This window comes from Pongo abelii, chromosome 4 (assembly GCF_028885655.2).
Source record: "Pongo abelii isolate AG06213 chromosome 4, NHGRI_mPonAbe1-v2.0_pri, whole genome shotgun sequence".
Lineage (NCBI taxonomy): Eukaryota > Metazoa > Chordata > Mammalia > Primates > Hominidae > Pongo > Pongo abelii.
Genome location: NC_071989.2, coordinates 143,562,295 through 143,589,080, shown reverse-complemented (window position 1 = coordinate 143,589,080; position 26,786 = coordinate 143,562,295). Strand labels below are relative to the sequence as shown.

The 26,786-nt window shown below is 49.3% G+C and overlaps 1 long non-coding RNA gene across 2 annotated transcripts in view; it reads right to left on the bottom strand.

Annotated features, from left to right (window-relative positions):
* Positions 1-26,454, bottom strand: part of LOC129059711 (uncharacterized) — a 112,916-nt gene extending 86,462 nt beyond the window's left edge. Inside the window, exons 1-2 of one of the 2 annotated variants that reach the window (XR_010140028.1) lie at positions 26,404-26,454; positions 25,452-26,294 (exon numbers count right to left, since the gene is read on the bottom strand). This is a non-coding gene — a long non-coding RNA (uncharacterized LOC129059711). Of the gene's footprint in view, positions 1-25,451 lie in introns of both variants that reach the window. The other variant, XR_008525747.2, reaches the window with a different exon arrangement.
* Between the last annotated feature and the right edge of the window lie 332 nt (positions 26,455-26,786).

Genomic DNA, 26,786 nt, shown 5'->3' with positions numbered 1-26,786 from the left:
CGTGGCCCCACCCTGCCTGGCCTACCCTGGCCTCTAGCTCCACTCACATGCCCTGTGCACTCCCTCTCCACCTTCCTGGAGCACATCTCTGGCACCAGCACTCACCTACTCCAAAACCTTCAATGGCCCCTGATTTTCAGACTCAAGCGTGGGCAAGCCAGTCACTGAAGGCCTTGTGTGATTAGGTAATGACTTGTCCTTTCTAGAGGTCTTTTATGGGACTTTCTCCTGTGGGGATACCATCTCTCACTCCAATGGGAATACCCATTGGCACACTATCCTGGATCCTCGCTTTGCCTGAGATTTACCTTCTGCCTGAAACACCCCTCCATGCCCCAAAGACTTCAAATGTGTGCAAACCCAAGGCTGCTGCCTGGAGCTGGTGAGCATGCAGAACTGTGAAGAGAGCTTATCAGCTGGGGCAGGGGCAACATGATGTGGGAGAAGACTCAATGGGTACACAAGCAGGCCACTGGCCCGAAGAGGGAATTGTGGGCACTCTCTGCTCCACACTGGGATGCTCCCAGAGGGCTCTGCACACGCTGCCCCTGCCCTGGCCCCTTGGCTCGCCATCTTGGCCTACCTTAGCAACAGCATTGCTGAGTCATCCCTCTCCCATGAGCACGCAGCCCTCTCAGTTCTGTACAAAGGATCACAAACACAGCCGCAGCCACACAGCTCTTATGCAACTTGGCCCTTCTCTGTAAGGGTGTTGGAGGGTGCTGCTGGAGTGGGCTCAGGGTTTTCTCTCAAGCCCCATCTAGGGCACGTCTCCACACTCACGCCCTGCACTTGGAGGCTGGATGCTAGGCGCACCTGGGCATTGGATGGGTCTCTGCCAACCCCGAAGCAGGCATCTGGATGCAGGGATTCCTGAGGAGGGCGGTCCGAGGCAACACTAGTTCAGTTGAGGCCTCTGCTGACAGCAAGCGGGCCTGTCAGCAGGGCTGGGTGCCTTCTCCTGACCACACACCTTTATTTGCCCCATGCCCCTGTGCTTCCCAAAGCTACCGAGAATCCAGAGGCTGAGCCTCAAGGCGCTGGGCTAGAGGACTGGAGCCTGAGTTCCTGCTCTGCCAGTCTGCTCAGAGCCAGTTTGACTTTGGGAAAGTCCCTGTTCCTCTCTGGCCTCAGTTTCTACATGCATAAAATAGAAGCTGAGACTAGACTGGTGGTTTCCCAGCTTTGTTCCTGGAAGCCCTGGAGTTCTGAGGAAGGATCTCAGGGACCCCTTCACAGGCATGTTGCTAAACCCAAACCCTTCTGCAGCCACACCTGGGGCCTGGAGGCCTATCAAACCTGAGACCTCTGGTGCCTGGTGCATAACCCTGGGCAAGTGTTTCCCTTCACAAGACTGAACTCTGGCCTCACCCTTTCTTTCCACTAAGATACAGGCTTCCACGAAGCCACAGAATGGGGACCTGGCCTAGAGGTCAGCGGGCCTCCATCCTGGGCAAGGCAGAGCAGGGCAGGATGAGGGAGGAGGGGCTAGGCAAGAATGACAGCAGGATCTCTGCAGGAAAACAAGTCCAGAGCCCATTCCCCATAAATCAACACAGTGAACTAGTTACAAAGTTGCAAGAGCTACAAAGACAAGCAGGGAGCAGTGAGGCAAACAGAGATGAGCAACACCAGAGCCCTCTGGAGGAACAGCAGCAGGAGGAGGTGCTTCCAGAGCCCAGAAACCAGGGCCACCCAGGAGGAGCTAAGGTCACCTAAGGGCCTCTTCAATCTGGGGGAGCTGAGGCCACAGAAAGAGGCTGATGAATGATGGCTAGAGACACAGAGAAGACACAACTGCTGCAGAGACACCACCAAAGCCAGAGCTTGGAGGAGACATACCCTTTCCTCTCTCTTCCCCCTGCCCTCCAATCTTCTGTCAGTGCCTCTCATTGGCCAAACTTGGCCAGAGTCAGTTTTCAAGGAAGCCTGGGAACTGTGGTTTGCAAGGCCAGCCCTTGGGATACAGAGCCAAGCAGGGGAAGGGCAAGAATGGATCTGAGAGCAAAGAGGCAAATGGCAGCCATGAAGCCACTCTCAGACCCCCAGAGATCCCTGCCCTTCCAGCTTCTGCCCATACACCAACATCCAGCTAAAACCATCTTCCCCCAGGAAGCCTGGGTTGCTGGTTCTGGGCCAGCCCGGATCTCTGTCTGGCCACACTCTGGCCTTGGTGCCCCCTTATCCATACAGGATCAGGGCAGGAGGCTCCCACTGCATGCTCTCCAGTCCCATAGATGTCCCTGAAGCTCAGCAGGCCTCTGTCACAGCTGAGCACAAAGGCTGATGAGCCTTTTATCCTGAATTCCCCAGCTGGGTTTCTTTCCAAGAAAATCTTTTTTTTCCCAAATGAATATTCCCAGGTCATTTCTTGGGAAATATATGTCATTGTCATTGGTTTTAAATAACTGGACTGGATGGATGCACAAAAGGAAGCCAAGCACTCTCCTGTAAAATTGCTCTAGGGCCAACTTGACCTTAGAGGGGAAAGGAGGAGGGAGTGCTGAGGTCTCACTGCCTCTGAGAAGACTCACTGAGAAATGCATGTTTAGAGCAAGAGATTCCTGAGGTCCTGGACAGAGGGAAAGATTTTCACTTCACTGAATATGATGGGATCTGGCCCATCTCTTCCAAGGACCCTTCCCACCCCTGCCTGCCCCCAAGCCCTACTGCTTCCAAGAGTCAGCAGTGGCCTTCTAATTGGCCATGTTCTCCATCCTCTTTTCCCAAGACTTGATAACCCTGAGAGTTGCATTTTCAAACAAAGGCTTGACAATGTCAACTCTCCTCCTGTTACCTCTCTGCTGTTTCCCAAATAAACTGCAAGCACCAGAACCTGAGAGATGAGGCCAGTGGAGTGCCAAAGCCAGCTCCTGCTAGCTCACAAGAACCTAGTATTCAGTGACATCACACTGATAACTTGAAATCAGCCATGGTGGGAATATTTACACCATGGAAATTGGCAAATGCCTCACATCAGAGACTTTTCTACTTTTTTTCCTGAAGAGCAGCTGGTTGTTAAATGCTTACCAACACACCACTAAATGAGGTCTTTGATGCTCTGGGCACATATCACCCTAGCCCCGTCCACCACCACCAATCCCAGTCTCAAGTCCCGTTATCCTCTCTCCCACCCTCTCCCTCCCAGCTGTTCAGCCAACACACCAGGTCTCCCCAAGCCTCCTTGGGAAGCTCATGCTTCCCCGCTGCTGCCAGAGGGGAGAGAACATGAGGGTGCTTCCAGCCTGGGTTCAGATCTAGCTATGGAACATTGGACAAGTTGCTTGCGCTCTCTGTTCCCTCACCTATAATAGGCAGATAGCGACACAGGCCTTCATGAACATGAAATAGAAGCATAGCTATTGCAAGTTCAGCACAGTGCTTTCCAGGGATGTGATCAGACAACGTCAGCCCCTTCTCTACTAGCAAAAATTCTTTCATGCCTCAAGGTTCAGCCTGAATTCCACCTCCTTTGTGAAGCCAGATCTGCGAACCCAGCAGAAATGTCCTATTCCCTCCTGGCAGCCTATCCCTGGTGACTGTAGCTCTGTGACATGAGATCAGAGTCCCTTGCGAGAGCAGAGCAGACAGCTGGCAGGTGAGGGGCAGGGGCGAAGAGAGGGGGACAGGATTTACATGCAGCTTCATGAGAAGCAGGATTACAGGGCTGACAAAGCTACCAGGACCGCTCATGCCCTTACCCATGGACTAGACAGACAAGAAAATAACAGAAAAAACTCCTTCCTAGGATAGAGGCGCTCCCTCCTTCTGGCCTCACGCACCTGCAGGCACCTGCCTGACAGTGGCAGGAGGGAGATACAGCATGTGGGACATGTGGCCTTATGTGAACTCGGCATGAATCAGCCTCACAAAGCTCACCTCCAACCAACAGCCTACTTGCAAAGGTAAGGGTCCAGAATCTGGCCAGGCCACAGGAGCTCTGCTGTATTTGGGATGGGAAATGCCACTCTCACTGCTTGGCTCCTGCCAGCCCTGGGCAGCTGAAGAGGGACAAGGCTGGAAGGGACTAATGTCATTTCTACCTCTTAGGAGGGCTGGACTGCAGCAGAACCCAGGGTGGTCAAGGGGGCACCTCCACCTTCCTGTGAAGAGCTCAGCAGATCCCCAGCAACTGGCAGATGTTATTATTCACGACTTACTTGCTGTGTAGCCTTCAGCAAGTTGGCTGACCTCCTTGGGCCTCAGTTTCCTCCTCTGTAAAATGGGGAGAAAAATAGTACCTTTTCCTAAGAAGTTATGAAATAAGTGATTAAGTACTTCAAGCTGTGTCTGACACACAAGTGCCTAATAGGTGTTAGCTATTATTATTTATTACCCCCTTTTTACACAGGAAGAAAGTGGACTTTAAAAGGGAACTTGGATAGACATAATTTGGAGTTTTTGTCCCAAGTCTCTACAGGATCAAATCTGTAAAGGAAATGCTGTAGGTGAGCCTAAGCCTGGAGCCTCCCAAAGAGAAAAGCCTGTGTCTCTTCTGTCTCCAGCAAGGACAGTAGAACAGGGGTTCCTGAAGGTCTGCTTGGAGCCCAGCACTGTGTCTTCTATCACAGGGATCCTTGTTGCTATCAAGGGCCAGCATGGTCCTGCTCAGACTCCACTTGTAAAGTGTAAATTACAGAATTTCAGGTTTACAAAAAACTCTAATGAACATCCAGGTCCACAGCTGCTCACAGAGGCCCTTAAAACCTCCACCAGGACATTGCTTGAACACCTCCAGGGATGGCGAACTCAGTACCTACAGAGGCCTCACATTCCACTCCAGATGCACCTGAAGAGAGGGGAAGGGGAAATAAGTGAAGGGGCCGGGGAGGCTGGGTACAAAGGCCGATTTTGCCAATTTCTCAGTTGAGCCTAAGACAGGGCCAGACCCCAGCCACCCAGCTGCCACCACTGCCCCTGCCCAAGAACTCCAGTTCTCTAGAAAACTGAGAGCCCCTCTGGGAGGCCAGGCTTGGCAGGAAGATGTGGAAGCAGGCTGAGCCACAAACCAACTGGTTCCATACCATTAGGCAACAGGAAAGAAAAAGGGTGGCCCCGGGCCGGGCGCAGCAGCAGCGGTGACCACGAAGATCAAAACACCCAGATAATGAGCCGAATTCTTCTCCCAGAGACACCAGCTAACGAAGGGAGCACAGGAAGCCCCATGTCACGGGCCCAAAGTGTTTATACAAGTGTTAAAAATACATTTCAAAAGAAAGCAGGGAAGCCCAAGGAAAACCCTCTGCCGCCCTTGGAAAACGGTTTTTGAAAACCACGTTAATTTGTTTTCCAAAAGGTGTTTGAAGTCTCCCTGTGTACCCCCTGGGCAACTTTAATTCCACCTCCTAATCCCCTATTAAACCTGATGCTCACTAACACAGCCCACTTAGGGGATTATGCTTTTTATTCTTCATTATACAGATACATATTTGGGCCCATGTGTGTTCCTATGTTTTCTTGTAAATTAAAAAGCCACTGTCAGCCACACTTCTCCAAGGGGCCCGAAATAGCCTGAGCGTCATTAAGGCGCTAAGGGGATTTGAAATGAAGTTTAAAAGGTCAGACAGTGTGATTTTTAAAATTAATTTCCAAAGCCTTGTAACCTTACAGCCAGAGATGAATGGGTCCGTGGGAAACTGCGAGAAGTAAATGTGCGAAGAGGCTAACCAGAGAGGACGGGGGGGTCACCTTTGCCACACAGAGCAGAGGTGGCTCCACAGTTCCAGGAGTTCAGCGTTCTGTGTGGGAAACAGGAATGCAAGCAGTAACTAGTATTTTCATCATTGTCAGCAGCAGGCTGTTTCTTAAACACCTACTACGTGCTGTTTCCACACCTCAACTCATAAAATTCAGCAGCCCTCTAAGGAGAGTATTATTATCCCTATATTTCACATGAGGACACTGAGGCATGGAAAACTCACGTGACTCCCTAAGATCCCATTGAAGAAATGGAAGGGACAGAATAACATTGGATAATGATGAGACTCATGAGATGTACTGAGCTAGCACTCAATAGCTAATGTGTCCAATCCAATGGATATGCATGATCTCATTAAACCCCCACCAAAAGCCAGAGAGATAAATCCTGTCCTACTTTACAGACGAGGAAGCTGAGGCTCAGAGAAGTTTTTGTTTTTTTAAGCTGTCAAAGGTCACACAACTAGTAAGGACCTCGGACTTGAACCAAGGTCAGTGAGACTCCAGAGCCCAGGCCCCCAACTTCTCGCTCACTCCACAAACTCACAACATGCTCCCCAGCTGCAGAGAACTTCATAACAGTAGCACAAAAGATGTGACAAGGCAGCCTCCCTCCCACAGGCTCCAGCACCTCAGCTAGAAAGAAAGCCCTGTGGGTAGAAGTAACCTAGGAAGTCTCCTTGGAGGAAGGGTACAAGAGGCAGGCTGGGGAAGAATGGGCTGAATCAGTGAAGACAGCAGAAGTGGGTCAAATGAGCTGCACAGGTGGGAAAGGACATGTGTGCTCACAGGCACCTGGCCAGAGATGTCAGGAGGCAGATGGGCAGGAGGATCAGGAGAGAGGTCTGGTCTGAGGACAGATATTTAGGCAGAGACCCTAAGAGCCTTAGGGTCCTTCCACCAAATCCTCTCCTCTCTGCCTTCCCTCCAGTGACCAGGCCTGAAGACGGCATCCCTGTTCCTATTCAAGCTGGCCCCTAACTTTGCACGCCCTAACCCACCTCCCACACCCTCTCAGTCATCACTCCTGTCCGTGTCCCCACTCTCTTTGGATCACTACATTTCCCCTGTCCCCTGGATCAGCCTACAATTTTGCTGTGATTTCTCCCTAATCTTAAAAAACCTTGCCTTGACCCCCACATCCCTCTCAAGCTGCCACCCTATTTCCATGCTTCCTATTTTGGCAAAAACCCCTTGAGAGCTGTGTAGATCTGACATCTCTTCTCCACCCTCCCGAATCAGTCCTCGTCTCCACCACTCCACCAAAATGGCTCTCACTGAGGTCCAAGCCAACTCTCAACAGTCTTTCCCATGAACATGTCCTTTATCCTGTCTCCCATAACACTGCACAGCTCCCTGGCTGTCCGTTCACAGGCTCCCCTACTGGTTCCTCCACATCCAAGTTCTGCATTGCCTGAGGGCTTACTCCTCTGAGACCTCTTCACTTGTCTCCTCTCTCCATCCATTTCATCTAGTCCTGTGGCTTTAGGCATCACCTAGTCCTGTGCCACTGCCATGACATGTTGCAACAGGTCTTTCTCTAACCCCTGCCTCTCCTCTCAGACTCAGCACAACCAACTTGACATCAGCATTTGCATGTCTAATAGGCCTCTCAAATCAGACTGATCTTCACTGCCCACTGCCCCAAACCTGCACTTCCTCTTCTCCTCCATCTCAGCAAACAGCTGTTGGGGTGAAAGAAAGGGGGAAGTCAGGAATAGCTCTTGGCTTGAGTAATTGGATGGATAGAGTGGCGATCCATCAAAGTCCTACTGACTCTACCTCCAAAACACACCTGGATCCATCCCTTCTCTCCCTCCCCACTGCCCCACATCAGCCTACACCATCATCATTTGCACCTAGACTCCACAATAGCCTCCTATGACCTCTCTGTCTTCACCTTTGCTCCCTACAATTCATTGTTCATTCAACAAAGGGGTCTTTTTAAACACAAATCTAATCGTGTCACTGCCATCGCCACCCCATTGTACTTGGATGACATCCAAACTCCCAGACATTGGCCAGGACAGCCCTGGAAGATCTGAACCCTGCCTGTCTCATCAATGTCACCATGTGCCACTCCCTTCTGGATTCCACGCCCAGCTGGATTTCATGGTCCATTCTCTCCTTGAACACACCAAGCTTGTTCCACCCCCAGGGCTCTTGCACTTGCTTCTTTGTCTCCTTGTAATGCTCTCTCCTGATTGTCTCACAGCTGACTCCTTGCCATGCAGATCTCCATTGAGATGTCACTCCTTGGGGAAGCCAGCCTGACCACCCATCACATCACCCAGGTTTAACGCTCTACAGGATGCTTCTCACACCTGACAATTTTCGTGTTTGTTTATATGTGTGTGTGCTGTCTGCGTCTCACCAGAATAGAAGCCCCAGGAGGGCACAGATCTTGTCTGTCATGCTCACGGCTATGGCCCCAGCATCTAGCACAGTGCTTGGCTTAGATCTGACATTCAGTCACCATGGCATGAACGTCTGCTTCCTCCCATCTCTGCATCCCTCCTCCCCAACCCACCTACCTCCCGCAAGACCCTGGTCTTTCCCACGAGGCTCAACATGGTGAAGATTGAGTGTTCTGAATAATGTGAGGGCTTGGGGTTGGGGGTGAAGAGAGTGGAAATCTTAGTGGCCATCTTTGATCTCCCAGCCTCAGCTGCCACTTCTACCTTCCCACTGACCAGGCAAAACCCCTTCAGACCTGCGTGTGGCCCTGGATCACACCTCCCCCCTCAGCCAGGGGACTGCCAGGCAGGCAGCCTTGAGCTTGGGAATACCCGCTCTGCAGTCAGACAGGCAGGGCCCACATTCTGGCTCCCCCATTTATGGCCAGGGGACTATGTAGAAGTCTCTTCAATTCTCTGATCCTCAGTTTACTCATCTGGAAAATGGAGCTAGGAACAGCACCTTCCTCTTGGGTTATTGTGATGATTTGAAGGAAATAATCATGTAAGGAGGACCTGGCACACAGCACCTGCTCAATGAAATCGAGATGTTGTGGATACTATAGAGCCATTGTAGGGTCTGGGAGCAGGCCTCGGGGAGAACAAGGGTTCCACACATGTTCCTCCTGAACCAGGGCCAAGTGGAGCCAACAGATCTCAAGACTAAGAACTCAACACTATCTCTGCTAATCCCACCAACAGGTTCAAACAGCCATACCTCCTCTGCCCTGCATTCCTTCTCAGTCAAATGACAGGGTCTTGAGTCAGTTCATGATAAGGTGACATTACAAATAATGGAACCCCCTTATGCTGAACCCAAGCTCCTCCCACATAGGGTGGCAGGCAGGGCACTGATTCCTCCCTTGACACACAAGGCACTGAGAAGACAGATGGCCCACACACCCTGAGTGCCAGCGCCAGATCTGGGCACCATCCCCTAGGCCCAGCCCATGGAACATGATCTGGACAATGGGATGGAAGGCCCCTTCCAGAGGGACAATGCCAGTTAAAACTCAGCACACCAAGCCTGGCCCCAGGGTTCCTTCTGATATGTATTTAGTAAATGTGACTGTGCATCTTTATGTCCTCAGCCTACCAAGTAGCTAGACCCAGCCCTAGATGCTGGGTCAGTTGTACCATAGTTATAACATTAAGCTACACTTAATATCCAAAAAGTAAGAGCTCTAATTACAGCCACATTGACAAACCTTTCGTCGACCCAGCCCTTGACTGCCAGCCAAAGAATTAGAGACTGAACCCTACAGCCTCGTTGCCTGGCAGGTTATACCTGGGCCACAGGAAAATATCCAGCTTGGAACAGTCTGCAAGGTATGCATGGCCCTTGGAGTCAATCTGGCACCAAGATATCTTGGCCTGAACACCCTTCCCAGCAACCAACACCATCACTGCCAGCCCAACACCATCAATGCAACTCCCAAGTGCTTCCCAGTCTGTAAAAGAGCTTGCTCACACCACCCCACTGGCATGTGAGTAGCCCAGGGGAGAAAGGGGGGTGGGGTTGCTGGTCCCTCCCTCTTGATAGGCAGGGACACTAAGAACCAAAGACAGGCAGAACTTGCCCATGGCCACACAAGAGTTATGAAGGAGAAACGAGAAATCCAACAGCCTGACCCCTAACTCCATGTTCTTTCAACTCCTCTGTCCTAAATGGGTGAAAAAAGCAACAGAAATGGACTGGCTGTTATCATTACTACCCCTTTTATATCTCTATTGGTAAAAACAAAATTAAAACTCCTTCACAATGTGCTGTCTTTACCATTGTTTTCAAATCCATGTTATTATCTGGGCTTCACTGCAAGCCTCTCAGGTTAGTATTCCTCTCCACATCTTAAAGATTGTGAACTGAGGCCCAGCGAGGCTTCTGGCTCACCCAAGGTCACGTGGAGCTTCAGAGGCAAGGTCCATGTCTGCTGACTGCCAACTCAGTGCTCCATGATCTCCACCCACCACCTCCCAGGCCTAAATGAAACTCCACCCTAGCTTCCCATAGAACCACAGAACCACAGTTCTTCACCAACTACCAGTTGTTGGATGTACCACTCTGCCCTCTCCTTGCTAACCTCAACCCATTGACCATGAGAAAACAGAGTCCATGGCCCTTGACCACGGGGCCTCCGGGATCCTCTGGAAGCCCCCATGATTGTTCTGAAACATACCTGCCAAATATCACAGCAATCAGATGATCCTTCAATCCTTCCTAGAGCACAGCCAATGACGCGCCCCCAGCTGGGTGGGGCACCAAGAAGGGGCCAGATGGCACAGGCAAGGGGCTAACAAAATACACAGACCCCAGCCCAGAGTTCTGGGTGGGCCTGGGCACCCCTTAGCATTTTCCATCCCTCTATTCATGCAGCCAGCCGCTCAGCCCGCTCATTTCTGTAGAGGTCAGCCCAGGCTAGAGACCCTGCCAAGACCAAGCTTTACCCAGGCATAGCCTGGGCATCACAAGTGTATCATCCCCATCTCCAGGCTTATCTGTGGTCACTAGTCAAGGGCAAGCGCTTAGGATACCTTTTTCCACTTCTGGGACATCTGGCGAACAAGCCCAAGCCTCAAGTGAAATGTGCAGACATTCTCCGTGGGACAGTGGTTCAGGAAGCTGACTGGGACAACTGAGCCTGACCAAACAGCACTGAGTGGGGGTGGGGCACCTCAACACAGAAGGGGCTGGTTCTCGGGGAAAGGCTTCAGCCAGTACTGGAGGGATGGGACAGGGCAGGATAAGAGTCTACAAACATTTAGAAGGCTCAAATACCCTGGAGGGATGGAATTACCTTGCCTAGTAGCCAAGTGTTTTAAGGCATCCGGCAAGGCCTTGCCCATAATTCACTTTCTGTCTGTACATGAAAGTCCCACCAAGGATGGAGGATATGGCTGAACACTGGACCTGGTCTGGAGTGGAGTGGACTCTGAGAATGTCTGTCTGCTGACACTACCCTTGTTGCACTTCCTGGGGTAGGGACAATAAAGGAGACCCATGTGACCAGAGTCTCACATGATCCCAGATGCTGGGCTTCCAGGGAGTATGGGAGGAACTGCTTAATGCACGTCCCAATAGCAGTGCCTCAGCACCACATCAGAATCTTCCTGGAGAGAAGCCAACCCCTGCCAGCCTCTCAGGATCCCTGAGTGCCTGAGCTCTTCATACAGATTGGGCAAGCGAGGCCCAGAGAGGGTCAAGGACTGCCAGGTCACACAGCCACGATAAGAGTTGGGAATACTCCTGCTTTCTCCTGATGTCCATGGGTAGCACCATGCCCCATTAGCAAAGCCTTGGCACTTTTTTTTTTTTTTTTTTATCTTCCCAGGACTTTTCCCACGGTTGCTTGGGCCACTTTGAAACAGGTGATAGGTGGCCCTCGAGTGTTGTGACAAGAGCCCTTTGCTTCATCAAAGGAGCTTTCCCATAAAGGGTCCTCAGTTCCCTGAACGTGGTCTCTCCAGTGCTGATGGCACAGAGCAGAACGCATGCCCAGAGAAAGGATGGGAAAATGGGTATAAAATTACATAATAATGTCTGAGGCACACACCAAGAAAATCAATGTTCTCTCAACCATGGAGACCCACTGGGAAAAGACAAGGCGAGATGAACAAAGATTTGATGGGTCTTTTAAAGCTTTGTTTGGTCGAAATATTTGCTCTTATTTTAAAAACTTCTTTGTCGCAGATAAAATTGTTCTCTAATTTGGTCATACATTTGGATTTCATTATTTTCCGAATGTATTCCAGACATCTAAAATTAAACAGATGTCATCAACCCCGTTTAGACCTAAAAGACTTGTAACCAAACAGTGACTTCAACCCCAATACAATACCGACTGGGAACACTGTGTTTTAGTCATTAAAAGTTTTAAAACTCTGCTCCATTTTTCTCATTTCCTATAATGAGATATTTTCCCCCTCCTTGAAATATGCCAATTCTTCAAGGGTCAGTGGAAAGTCAAACTGGAGAGTAAAGCAAATTTAAATATGAAAAATGGAAGAGTGAAATATGAAATCCTTATTCACTGAAACCCTCACTGAGAAACCGCAGCTCGGTTTCATTGCAAAGGAGAAAAACGGTAAGGCAGAGATATAGAAATAGTATGAGTGCAGGAAGGGGATTTGGCTTCTAAAGCCTGAATTGTTTTATCATTCCTTTTCTGACAGGCATTAGATTAGTGAGAATCCTCCAAGTTTGCTCAGGGCGTCCTGGGGACAGTTAAGAAGAAAAGACAATTCTTTCTCCTCTCCAATCCTCATCTCTGAGCTCACGCCCAAATGAATTTGTTAAACAGTGTAACCAGGTCAGAGGAAAGTGCCTATTGGAGATGCCCAGAATTCACAAACAGGGGCCTGTGGCCACCAGGGAAACACCTGGGGAGGGGCTGGGGAGTACACGTTTGATGTTTGGAGGTCACATTGGGAATTTGGCTGTATAATGTCTTCATGAAATGTCCTAAGCAAAATGTAAATAAAATAGAGAATGGGATGAGAGAGGGACAGAGACCAAAAGAAGACCTTTGCCTCTCTCGTGGGAACTCGAGCCATTGAGTCCTGAACCGGGAGGCAGGCCCCTGCCCCCAAGCCCAGCCCCACTGTACACAGCTGGGGGCTTCAGGTGGGCCTGCTGCCCTCAGAAGCCCAAGCCCAGCACATCACCCTGCCCTCCCAGCTCCTCAGGCCCCATCCTTCCCCACTCAACCCCCAGCAACCCCTCGCAGCAGAGGATCCAACACAGGAAGGAGGACAGGAGAGCTCCAGCCCACTCACCTGCACTTCCTAATGCACAAAGGGAAGCAGCACGTTTGCCCCATAACTCACCCCCCCACACACCCAAATAACCCTCTGCCTAAGGTACTCTGGGAGGAAGAGCACCTCGAAATATGAGAAACCAGCTTACTTCAAAAAGACAGCACTTCCTAGGGCACCCAGCCCCAAATACCTGTTCCAGGAAAGAGGTTCAGGTTCCCGACCCCAGAAAGGGACATGGCCACTAATCCGCTCCTGCAGGGACTGGCAAGATTCTTCTTGGGGTCTGCCTTGTTCACCCCAGAAGAGGAGGCAGGAAGTCAAAAGACACAAACCCAGCTACCTCTGTTAGAGGACAAAGTCAAAAGCCACCTTTGAGGTGGGCAGGAGGAAAGGTGATGCCCCTGAAACACACATAGGAACGGGCCCACGTTGGCCCTGAGTTGGGCCCCTCTCATGTGTCCCAAACTTGCCCATCACTTGAGATGGGCAACACGTCTTGCCTCCCCCAACAGCATCCAGAGAGGTGCTCACTCCTCAAGTGGCAGGCGAGTCACTTAGCGTCACTGGGCCTTGATTCTCAACTGCACCTCCCAATGATTTGTGAAGATTTACTCCCCACAACTGGCAAACAGCTTGGCCCCAGGTGCAACCCTGGCTGGCTCTCCAGGGGGCTCTGCTGAGGAGGACTGCATCCCTGGAGTTCACTAGCGATGGCTGCCTTAATTGTGGGAGAAGAGAAAAATGACAGCATCTAGTTCTCCTACTCACCAACCCAGAATCAGCCCATCTTATTTCACAGGTGTAGAAACTGAAGCCCAGGGACATAAGGTGAACCTATGCAAGGTGGTCACATTGGAGCAGAAGACCAAGTGCTCAAAAGTTGTAACACTGGAAAGTTAGCAATGTGCCAACTGGTAGATTTCAATCTTCAGGGTTCCCTGGATTTGAATTATGTTGGACTTTTCAAAGCACTTTAATCCACTATCTTAGAGCAGGCCATACACATTTGGAAGAGATGCATCAGGTAGGGGAAACTGAGGTCAGCTAGGTGAAGTGACACTCCAGCTCACATAGCAAGCCAGTGACAAAGCTGGGAGGAAAACTCAGGCCACTCTTCCCATAGACCACCTGCCAGTCAAATTGCCACTGTCACCCAACAATACTGACAAGTTAGGGCTGCCAGAGGGTATTATTTAGCTGGAACAGGGAGGAAGGGGAATGTGGAAAAAGAACTGGCTGTCCAATACCCTGGCCAGGGTGGGGGGAAGCGGGTGGTAGTAAACAGTGACAATTTATTAATGGTCTTTACATCACTTCAGAGACTTGGAAGGGAGAGCTAGCTGACCAATAAGACATCATTACCACCAGACCCCTTAAGCTTACTCACACAAAGACTTTTTAGCCAGCAAACGTCACTCATTTCTCTAATAGGTGGCTGGCAAAGCTCTTTTAGTACCTATAATAAACTGAAGTCACAAAAGGGACAAATTAGCTGGCAATTATTTGCTGGTAATTATTTGTTTTACCAAAGGATTGTTTTCTCTTTATCCCAGAGTTCTTATAAATAGCAAAAGCCCTTCTAGAATTTGAGTATAATCCCATTTACAAAGGCTCTGAGTACACCCAGCCATTCAGAAGCTCAGAGCTACTCATTAAGTTGGGACTTGACAACTGCCCTGCATAAAGCACCAGATCCTTGGCTCATGGCTGTTCCAAACTCCAAACCCAACCCCAAAGATCATGGGGGGTGGGGGGCATGTTTGACCACAGAAAGGATGCCAGGGAAAGTGGGCATGGGCTCCGTGATAATCCCCAAAGTGGGGGCTGGAAAAGCTCTGGTCCTTGTTGAACCCCAGAGGGCAATGCTCATTGCACAGGTGCAGATGCAGCATCTGCTGTGTGCCAGGCATTATGCTAGGCATAGGTGAAATGGACAGCAAATCCAACACAATTCCTGCTTTCCCAGAGCATGGGGGTGGGGGTGGGGGGGGGTGGAGGGGGAGGCAAAGATCAAGACAAATATCAATCAGATAGCCACACTAATGAACATCTAACTGCAAAGGCACCTAAGGATCCTGAAGGAAAGGAACTCAGTTCCAGAAGAGCTCCTGATAAAGACACCTGACCTAGCCTGAGGGGAGGCTTTGCAGGAGTTGAGATCTAAAGGATCAGCGACAGTTAACCAGACAACAAGGGGTAGAGCAGAAAGAGGTCCGGGAAGAGGCCAGGGCATGTGTCAAGGCCCTGGGATGGGAGAAAACATGGCATGTTTGAGGAACTGAGAAAGGAAAGCAAAAAGTGCCTGGGCAGCAGAGAGCAAGGGGCAGAGTGATAACAGACGAGGGCTCATAGGTCATGCTAAGCAGTCTGGTCTTCATTCAAAGAACAATGGGAAGCCATTGGAGGTTTAAGAAAGTGAGAGCCATGATCAGTCTTGGGTTTTGAACAGATGGTTCTGGGTGTTGAGTGGAGAGAGGACTGCAGAAGAGCAAGGTAAGAGCAAGGTGATAGCAGGTGGCCAGCTAGGATGTGCTGTCCAGGTGAGAGGTAAAAGTGACTGGACCGAGGTGGCAGCAGCGATGATGGACAGAGGTGGAGGGACTAAGGAGCTGTCGGACATAAAACTGACAAGGCTTCAGGATGGATTGGACATGAGGGCTAAAGAGAGGGCATGTCAGGGATGCCTCCCAGGTGGCCCCTGAGATGGACACCCTGGAAGAGGGGCAAGGTGACTGTGCTATGCTGGGTGAAAGGGTCAGGAGTGCAGCCATGACCATGGCTGTCTCAGATCCCTTTGAGACAGCCATGCAGAGGGAGACATGGAGGGGCCGGCGAAGTACTGGAGTCCCACAGGAAGATGCAGGCATATCCAGCCCTATGGTCCTTCAGGATGTTACGGGGCACATGTCTCTCTCCACAGCCTCCTTTAGTTCCTCCTTTTAACTCTTCTTATGAGGCAATTTCACAGGGAGATTGCAAGATAGAGCTACTTGCCACAGAGTCAGACGTCTTCCTGCATGAGGGAAATCTGTCTTCTCTCCCTGAGGAAACAGAGGAAGGAAGCCTCAAATCTGGCAATGGGGTTTAAGTGTAGACACTCAGGAGAAGTCCCTGGCTCTGAGGGTGGCACGCTGAAAGGCTTGGGTAAGCAGGAGTCTAGGCTTCCCTTCCCCTGGGGTTTCTGAGACAGGGTAAGACAGATGGCTATCTCTGGGGATGCCCAGAATCCAGTGCTGCCAAGAGGTAGGGGACTGGACCTGAGGAACTGAACCGAGAGGCTCCCTGCACCCAGGCCACTAAGTCATAGTCAAAGGAACTCTATACACCCGGTAACAATAGCTCCATTCACCAAGTATTCCCAGGCACAGTGCTCAGGGGCTTCATCCACGCTCCTTCATTTGATTATCGCAATAATAGCCCTTGGTGAACTCTAGTCCCAGATGAAAGATACAACACTAAGGCTCAGAGAGGTTAGGTAACTTACCCAAAACCACACAGGAAGAAAGGTACACTGCTAGGATTCGAACCCTTACCTAATACCAAAGCCCACACTTCTTCCTCTCCCTTCTCCTCCAACCCCCTCCCTACTCTAGCATTTAATTCTATTTGAGAAGAGCCTGGTACTAATGTACTCTTAGAAATGTTAATAATGTGGGCTATGGGCAGGGTAGAAAAAATCTGTAGCAGCATTTCAATACAAATTATAAATATAATAAAACTTACAACACACAACCACATCCCACAGAAGGAAAATTCAACTGCTCATCAGCAAAAAGAAAAAAACCTGGGAGAAGAGTCTGTAAGAAACACATCTTTGTAGAAAGAGACAAAAGATAAAGCTTTGTGTATAGTTTAAATATATCTAATACATTTTGCCAAAGCACCTTTCAGAGATGCCGTGGCCATTTTCACCTGTATTACATGAGGGTTCCTACCCCCACATCATCACAAACAAGAAAGTTCTACCGATTTGTAAGAACTCTTGTATATTCTTCATCTATCATATGGTACAAATGTAATTTCTCTGTCGGTTCTTGTCTTCATCATTTATTCTTTAGGTTCTTTTTCTAGATTTTAACTTTAATAATCTAGCTTACAAATTAGCATAAATTTATACTTTAAAGCAAAAATCAAGGAATCTGTCACCTATAAAGACAACTTTCTGCAGGATTTTAATTCTACTCTCCATGGTTGACAAAGCCACCGTGTCTGGGGAGTGACAGGTGAGGACCCTCCAAAGGGAAGCGGGTCTGCCCTGGGGCTCACCGAGAGTGGCTGTGGTGGCCAGTGGGTAAGTCCTCCCAGGAGAGACAGCCGACACCTGCTGTCCTGCTCCCAGGGCCCTGGAGCCAGCTGCTGCTGCTTGACCTTCGCATCAGGAGGCCCCACAGCTGCAGCCAGTAGCACAGCACCCAAACAAGAGAGCCACACAGGAACCTAGGTAGCTAGCTGCATCCTCCCAGGGATCACACCCCCTTGAGAGGCAGCTCCACGCTCACTCCAGGACTTCACCGGACCCAGTTCTCTGTCACACAGACACACACACACGTGCCCAGCACGTCTCCAAAAGAGCAATGATCCAAATGAGTTTGTGCAACTCAAAGTTGCTCACAGGTCTCAGGATGCAGAGCAGGGAAACTGAGCTCCCCGGCCTTCCCTACACCCCACGAGAAAAGAGCCAGGAGCCAACAGCAGGCCTTCCAAACGCGCTTTTCTTCCCCCTCACCCATATTGTAGGACACGGGTACCAGAGACACACTGAGCAGCACATGCCCATCTGTCCCCAAATTGCTGCAGAGGGGCCACGTTGGAGGGCTCCCTCCACAGCACCCACCCTTCTCTCTGCGTCACCCATAAGACTGCGGGGGGCTGCTGCAGGGGGATGAGACCTTCGAACACAGGATCAGGCACTGGGGTGAGGCCCCCACAAGTTTCGCGGAAGCAGCTGCCTCTGCCTGGGACCTCAGAGGTTACAGGCAGAGAGGGCTCGGCGGGTGACAAGTTCTGGTGCCCCCCAGAATGTGACCTACCCAAGGACCCATTGCTTCCTGGAAACAGGGCCTCTGAAGCCCCCCTTTGACTCTATAGCTTTTTGTCTCTCCCCTTCCCCATGTTGCCCAGCTATGCAAACAAAGGCATGTTTGGGGGAAGAAGGGCGCTCATATTTAATAACCCTCAAATCGGGCTCCACATGTGGCTATTGTTAGGCAGATTTAAACAGCAATTACAGAGGTACCTCCTTCCTCCTCAGCAACAACCTAGGCCCTTAATCCAGCTAAGACCCAGAGAGTTTAGGGCTGAGCTCACTGAGATGAAGGTACCAGCTTAAGTGAGGCCTGCTCAGGGCTGGGGGAGCTGGAACACAGACAACGGCCCTCCCTAAATTTACTCCTTCTTGCCAGCAAAAAAAAAAAAAAAAGTGGGGGTGGCGGTGGGGGCTGAAGATGGGGTTGCCTGGCTGAAGTCTCTGTGGTAAACTGGCTTCCAGAGAACTCACATGGAAAGTTCCAGAAACGTTTGCACCAAGAATTCAGAAAGGAAGGCAACATGCCCCCACAGGAACCTCAAGCTCAGGCTGAGGCTGGGGGATGGGGGCTCCTCCTTCTAGAACACTTGGTATTCAAGGCTGCCAAAAGTCTGACCAGAGTAGAAAATCAGTTTCCACAGGGAAAACGTGGTCAGGGAGTGAGGCGAGGGTTTACAGAAAGAGGCCAAACAATGCACTGTGAGCATGCCGCCTGCGTTTCTGTCCCCTGCCCGCCTCTCTGCTCCTTCCAGTTCCCCGGCCAGAGGTGCCCTCCCCGCCCTGCACTTGTCTCAGTCCCCCACTTCCCATCAGGCCCAGCTGGAAGGTTCCTGCTGCTGCCCTGGAGCTCAGGCCTCCTGAGATGGTGCGCACACTGACTGCGCAGGGTTGTGGCGCTCACAGTGCTGATGGCTGGCCCTTTGAGCCACCAGGTTCCCCACCCACTTGGGGAAAGAGGCACTGCAAGACAGAAGGCTGTGACTTCTCTCGGGGGGCCTGGGCTGGCTCCATCAAACCAACCTCCACTTTAAAAAGCAAGTCCTTCCTCCTTGTCCCAGTGTCAGAGAGGGGAGTGAGCTACCCACCACTGGAAGCCTTCCAGCCGGAAGACCCCTCACACTGTGGACATCGCAGGACACTGCATGGAGGCTGGAGGAAGCCACCACCTCTAGCCTTGAGGGCCTATGACCAGTGAATCGGCATCTCTCCAATTACCATCCTTTCAACCCTGGATTTTCTCATCTAAGTTTTCTGAGTATTATTTGGTCTGCCTTATCACAAAACAATAATGAAAACCATTTGGTGTCAACTGTAATCTTGGATAAAGGCCCAAGCACGTTGTTGGTCTAGAGAGGCAAAGGAACTGCAGCCAGCCTTCACTGAGCACCTCATCCCAGCAGGCAGCACCATGCTAGAGCTAGAGGTGAAGGCAATGGCTTTGGACAGCACAGACCTGGACTGGGATTCTAGCTTCACCACCTAGCAGCTGTGCGACCCTGGGCAAGTTTCCTAATTCTCTAAGTTTTCATTTCCTCCTCCACAAAGGGAAAATAACAATACAACACTAAGGGGCTGCTGAGATGAATTCAGTGAGTGTGTGCAGCCCTGCACAAAGTGTAGTTCAGGACCAGCAGCATCACCTGGGAACTTGGTAAAAATGCAAACTTTTCACCTTAGACCTACTCAATCAGAACTTCTCGGGGTGGGTCTCAGCAATCCCTGCTTCACAAGCCCTCTGGGTGATTCTCACATACACTGTAGGTTGGAGAACCACTAAGCTGTGTGTGGAAGGTGATTAAGAACTGGCATCTGCCACGCAAGCTACAGTCACAACTGCAAGAATCGCCATCTGCCCCTCCTGTCTCCCTGGAGACAGGAGGCTCAGAAAAGTCAAGTCACTTCTCCAAATTTAAACAGCTAGAACCCAGGCAATGTGACTGCTGGGGCCACAGCCTTCCCACCACACCCTGCTGTCTTTCATTTAAAGCTCAAATCCTAATGCGAAGTAAGTGCTGATGATGTTCTTTACAGGGCTAAACAGAAGCAAGTGTGGGTAATAGCTGTAAATACTCTATCACTCTGCAGGGAAAGCAAGACGACTAAGAATAGAAATCATCCCTCCTAAAATATAAGGGTGCAGAGCCTCTCGGACCAGAGATGACTTCATTCCTTAGGAATAAAGGGCACTGGATACACAGAGGGTCCTCCAGGACACAGCTGCTGGGTACTCTTAGGAATGCCCAGGCATCTTAACAGCACTAACAGTAGCTATTTGAGCTATCTATTTCTTTAGTACTTTTCTAACACAAAATGGAAAACACAATTATCAGCTAGTCATGAACTTTGTGACTTTCTCTCCAGGTCTCAGTTTCTCCATCTGCAGACAGGGGAAGCAGTAAGCACCCAAATGCTCTATAGCTTGAGGAAGTGCTGTTTTCCCCTTCCCCATCTGCAATTTGGGCTGAGGCCTCCTCCCAAGGACAGGGTCTCCTTAGTTCGCACTGCATGGAATCCCAGTGTACTGTGCACCTACTGTGTGCAGACCACTGGTCACATCCGCAGCAAGCACTCATATAAGCCCGGGCCCCAGGCTGACAGGCAGAGAGAAGAGTGTGTCAGTATCTGGGAAACCATTTTGCAGAGAACTCACAGAAACCAGTACCACTGCCGCTCTGCCTCCATGCCTCACCATGTCACCCCAAATTAAAGACCTCTGTGGGCTCTTTGCTTTCAAGAGAAAATTCAAGCTAAATTTAATCTGCCTCAACACCCTGTCTGGCAAGCACTAGGCCCCCCAAAAATGCTTTTATACCAATGCACATAAAGCGATTCACTCAGGGTACACCCACCCCTATACTCCATAAAACCCTGCTGGCCTTATCAGCCCCTGCAAAGCTCCTCCAACCACAAGACTGGCACACAGCCTACAATTCCACCAGGAGCTGCTCTTAGCTGGCCCTCACTCACCACACTCTAGCCACACTGATGGTTTTTAATTCCACAAGGAAATCAAGCTCTGCCCCTACCCCAGAGCCTCTGCAACATGCTAGTCCCTCATCTGCATGGCTCCTCACTTACTGGGTTCCATCCCAGTCTTTAGGCCTCAGCTCAAGAGTTACCTCCCAAGAGAAGCCACTCTATCCAGACTAGGTCCCTCTATCCCATTTGTTTAATAGCACTCTTCACAACTTGCCATTGTCTTTTAGTCTCTTTGTGCTTTATCTGACTATCCTCCCCGCTCTAATGAAACAGCTCCAGTAAAGTGGGCGCCATGTCTGTCCTGCTCACCCATGTATTCCTAGTACCTGGTACACTACAGGTACAAAATAAATGTTTGTAGAATGGGTGGGTGAATGACTGAGTTCCCAGGGAGAGATATCAAAAATAATTACCATCATCCACAATGAATAAAGAGAGTGATGGGGTTCCCTGGTTGGGGAGCTGTGGATGGGGCAGGCAGGACAGGCTCCTGCCTCCCTCTCAGAGACTAGTGGGACAGACAGAGAATGGCACCAGAAAACTCACCATAGGACCGATGGTGACATTCTGCCTTATCACTAGCTACCCCTGAAGCAGGGCATCTCAAACAGCCTGTGGTCCATGACCACAACATGCAGGCCAGGGTCTGAGCCCTAAGGGAGGAGACCTTTCCCTTCCCAGCCTACCTGTACCTTCTCAAGGTCTGCTGTGGGCCAGGGTCACTGGTGGGAGATAGGGAAGGGCACCCTGGAGAGGACAGCAGCCATCAGCACCATGTTGACAGGCCCCAGTGGGAGCCTGATCTCATCACGTCTTCCCTGCTGACAAAAATGCAGCTCCCTGGGTAGGGACACTTACAGAGAACATCAGACCCCATGCCCAACCCCCCATATAGATCCCAGCCAACATTTCCAGTTTGCGAGTTTCTCTAAGCAGATGTGTGCCAGACTGGGCTGGATTACCATTGTAACATTTGCCTTTCATGGGAGTCTAAGCTTCTCCCTCCCAGACTTAGATTTGAAACAAGCTGTGATGGATGTTCATGCTAATAGGAAGACTAACAGCTGGTCACCATTTATTTATGCAAAGAACTTCACGTGGGGAGAAACGTCTACATACCACATCATCAACTCGACACCATTCTGTTACCACGCACAGGCCTGCCGTGTGGGGCTTCCTGCTAAACTAGAGTCCTCCTGTCCCCATGGATTCTCCTGCCCAGGGATCCCTCACTGAGGAGGAGATGAGGCTGAGGAGAGGATTTCTCCTCGCATTCATGTCCTCACTCACTCCATGGCCCCAGGCTGGAGTATTTATACAGCCACATTGACTGCTTGCAGCCAGCGAGGTCCATTAGTAGGATGTAAACAGCTCTCAGCTCTTCAAAGGCCAGGGCCAGCCACTCTGTGGGGTCTGAGTCAGCCTGCCAGGGGCTCGCGTTTCAAGCCTTATTCATCTTCCTGATAACTTCCATAAAGGGCCAATGCTGCCTTCCTGGTATGCTGGGCCTGCCAACAGCACCCCCAGTGAGATTTTCACAAGAAATTGGCATTCACTGAGCTCCTGCTGTATACATAACTCCTTCCCAGTCACTCTGGGGAGGGAGAAAAGAGCAGAAAATGCATTCACTATCTTTTAGGGCATAAGGCACATGTGGGTAGGAAATATTATGAGTCAAATCACACAGAAAACCCAACCAAGGGCAGAGTGACATCGGGAAGGGCAGGGTGAGCCGGGAGGGCATAGAACTTAGTGTCCAAGGACATAGGCCACCTCGAGAGAGCCTGGGGTTTGAATGCTAATTGCCTTTGTGACCACAGGCTAATTGCCTGTGTGACCTCGGTCAAGTGGCTTAAACCCTCTGGGCCTAGGTTTTCTCACCTACAAAATGGAGATGACAGTAATAAGATTATGGTGAGGACTAAACAAAATGGTACATGGAGAACACTTAGCATGATGCCTGGAAGAGAGCAAGTGCTCAAGAAACATCAGCTGTGGTTCATTACAAGAGGAAGCTTCTTGGAGAAGGTGAGTTCTGAGAATTCAGAAGAAGTGAGGAACACAGACCCCTTCCCTAGCTGGTCATCTTGTCTGTGGGGTGGTGACATTGGCACACACTGCCTCTCTGATCCAGAGTACAGAAGAGGGAAAGACCATTTGCTGGTCTTCTAAGTGTGGACAAAAAAATCCACTCCTAAGAGCCACTCGGTCTTCCAGGAAAAACGAGCAATCCTATAGCAAATTACCCCATGGAAAAGATTGCCCAAAAGTTCAGAGTCAGATTGTCCTTAGCCTGGGGTAGCCCTGTCACTCGAGGAAACTGAGCCTGGCCACAGCTGGGGGTCAGGGCACAGGGGTGGTGGGGCAGGGAGACAGTATGCTTCCTGGCAACACTCCCATTGTCATCACTGCAGAGAGGGGCTTGAAGGAGAGGAGCAGCAGCCTTGCACTTTGAAACTGTTACTGGCTTCTGACTCAGAGCAAAAAAACAAAACCAAACAAACAACTTCTTTGATTATGCTGGGAGCATGCAAAAAGAAAAACAACAACAAAAAAAAGTCTTCGTCTCCTGGCCAGACTTAAAGTCAGAGCGTAGAGGGAATATCTGCATCTGTGCAGATTTTCACAAAGCACTTTCTCATCCTTTGTCTCAGGGTACCCTTACAAGGATCCAGGGAGGTAAGCAGAGAAAGCATGAGTATCATCTTCAGTTTGCAGGTGAAAAATTGGGGTTCAGAGAGGTGAAGGGACTTGCCCAAGGTCACAAGTGACAATGTGGCAAAGCTCAAACTCAAACCCAAGTCTTCCAATGCCTGATCTAGTCCCCATTGTCTTCGCCACCTGACTCTCTTCCTACCAGTCCCAGCTGCCAAAAATCAGGGCTGTTTGGACAGATAAAGAATATATACAATAAAAAAAAAGCTTTCAACCATGCAAGAGACTCCATGGGAGCAAACGATATATTGCATATGGCAACCTCCTTCCCAGATGTTCCCAAGATGGCAAGAGAGCTCCCAGAGGGAAGAGAACAAGTTCTCAAGAAGGAAGCAACTTAAGTTCTGCCAAGAGGGAACGGCAAAATGAATTATAGCATGTTCACACTGTGGAATAGCAACAGCCACAAGAACAGAACAAGGCTGATCTTGATGTACTGGCACAGGAAGAACACTGGGGTACTGAGGAGTAAGAGCCACAGTTGTGAATGAAGCATGCTCTATGATCCCATGGATATCAAATAAGCAATGAAAACCACATACTGTCTCTGGATTCATAGACACATACGTAAATGCACAGAAAAACATCTGGCAAGACCCACCCTCTATCAGATATCTTCCACTTGCCCCTGCAGGGCCACGCTCTACCCTCCGGGCCCCAGGAGGCGGCTCTATATGAACTGCATCAGTGGGCTGCCTTGCAGCACCAGCAGGAGACCAAAGGAAGGGGAGAGAATGAGGTTGGAATACTTATTAGGTTGGTGCAAAAGTAATTATTTTCCCAGTCCTCCCACCAGGAGGTCTCCAAAAACTGGCCGCTTCCCTCAGCCAAAGATTATAGCTCCTTTCAAGGTACCCACACTCTCCTCTTCCAGGTTCTTGTTCTTTGGGCCTAAGGTGAGAAAGTCTTTCTGCCGTAGCAAGCCCTGGAGTGCCGCACTATGCTTTGTGGATTCCCCTGCCCACAACTTTACAATCTTGTCCTTATAGTAAAATTATCCTAGTTAGAATGTGCCATCTGTTTCCTCCCAAGACAACACTCAAGTTATCCACTGAGTGGGCAGTGGAGGAAGAGAGGAGCAGGCGCTAGTAGCTGAGGCTTGGCGATCTATAGTGGCATTAGCCTTTGCAGTAATTATATGCTTGTGTGTTTACTTTGTATCATGGAAAATTTCAAGCACATGCAAAAATAGAATAGCATAACAAGGTCCCAGGTATCCACTACCCAGCTTCAACAATCATCAATTCATGGTCAATCTTGTTTCAACCATGGCCCTACCCACTTTCCAGCCCTATATTATTTTAAGGCAAACCCAAGACATCGTATGTTTTAAATTTACAAGAAACTATATTTCTATATTGCCTGGGTAATTAAAATTTAATTAAAAACAAAGAAATTCTCAAAACTAGAACTTCTGATGGTGAGGAGACCCTGTCTTTGTTTTTAGATTTTATCCAGGCCAAGGCTTTCCCCCTCCTGTTTGCCCCAGAACCACAGCTCAGAGGCTGGCCAGGTGGTCCTGTTGGCCCCTTCAGTGGGCTGGGGGCCCAACTAGGACTGGAAGTCCTTGCCAACCTGTCTTGAATGTGGAGGATCTTGTTACAAACACAAAGCCACAGGAATACCTCCCATCTGAGCATCAGCTTCTAGTTTTCACCCAGCTACTTTTGTCCCTTGGTTTCCTTGTTTTGCTTTTACTTTTTATTGAAGGATAACTTTATATTTGTGAGATTCATTCCATATTGTTACATATAATTGTGGACTGTTTAGTTCCACTACGGTATAGTATTCCACAGTATGAATTTAAACCACAATTCACTTACCCATGCACTCTTGATGGGAACTTGGGTGGTTTCCAATTTGGAGCTATTACAAATGGTGTTACTATGGACATTATACCATATGTCTTTTGAGGTTCATATGTATGCATTTCTGTTTGTTGTACACATAGAATGGAATGTCTGGGTCATAAGAAGACATATGTTTAACTCATCCAAAGCGCATGAGATTTCTGGTGTTCAACATCCTTGCCAACACCTGGGTATCTTCTGGGTTGCTTTGCTTCACTTTAGTCATTCTTGTTGATGTGTTATGTCTCTCATTGTGCTTTTAATGTGCATTTCCCTAATGACTAATTAAGCTGAACAGTTTTTCTTATTTTTTGGCCATCTGCATATCCTTTTATGAAATATCTTTTCAAGTCTTTTGCACATATTTCTAGTGGGCTGTCCTCTTTGTCTTATCAGTTTGTAGAAGTTGTTATATACATACACAAGTCACTTATCAGTTGTAGGTTTTGCAAGTATCTTCTATGCTGTAGCTTGCTTCTTCATTTTCCTAATGCTGTCTTTTCATAAGCAAAAGTTTGTAGGTTTAATATTGTCTAACATACAAGCTTATTTTCTTGTATGATTAATAGTTTTAGCAACTTGTTCAAGAAGTCTTTGCCTATACTACTTTCAGTTGTTTTGAAGATTCCTTTAGGGAAAAAAAAAAAGGCAAATATTGGAAATTGAGTAATAAAAGCCTTAAGAAACCCCTAATGGAGACACCAAACAGCCACTCCAAGAAGGAATCAGTATGTGGTTACTTCATTGGAAAGACAATCTCCTGATTTTGTGATTCCCTAGTTAGCAGCCACCTGTAAGAACCAAAGCTCTTCTTACCTGTAAAGGTGAAGAGAAGGCAGCTCAGACAAATAATCTCTACCAACATAAAAAATGTAAAAACTTTGACTATTTTTAATGCTTAAAAGAAAAGTACTAAATACTTAACAATATGCCAATGACCAGCTTCTCATAGATGAGAGCAGGAGTTCTTGAACCCTAAGGAATGGTAGAAAATACCAGCATTAAAATTGAAATGACTTCCACAGGACAAGTGTTTTTACACAAAGACGGAAACAACAGACACTGGGGTCTACTTGAGGGTGGAGGGCGGAGGGTGGGAGGAGGGAGAGAAGCGGAAAAGATAACTATTGGGTACTGGGGCTTAGTACCTGGGTGATGAAATAATCCGTACAACAAACACCCACGGCATGAGTTTACCTATGTAACAAACCTGCACATGTACACTCGAACCTAAAAAAATACAATTTTAAAATAAAAATTAAAAATTAAAAATTAAAATTAAAATTATTTTTTAAAAGAGAAACAATT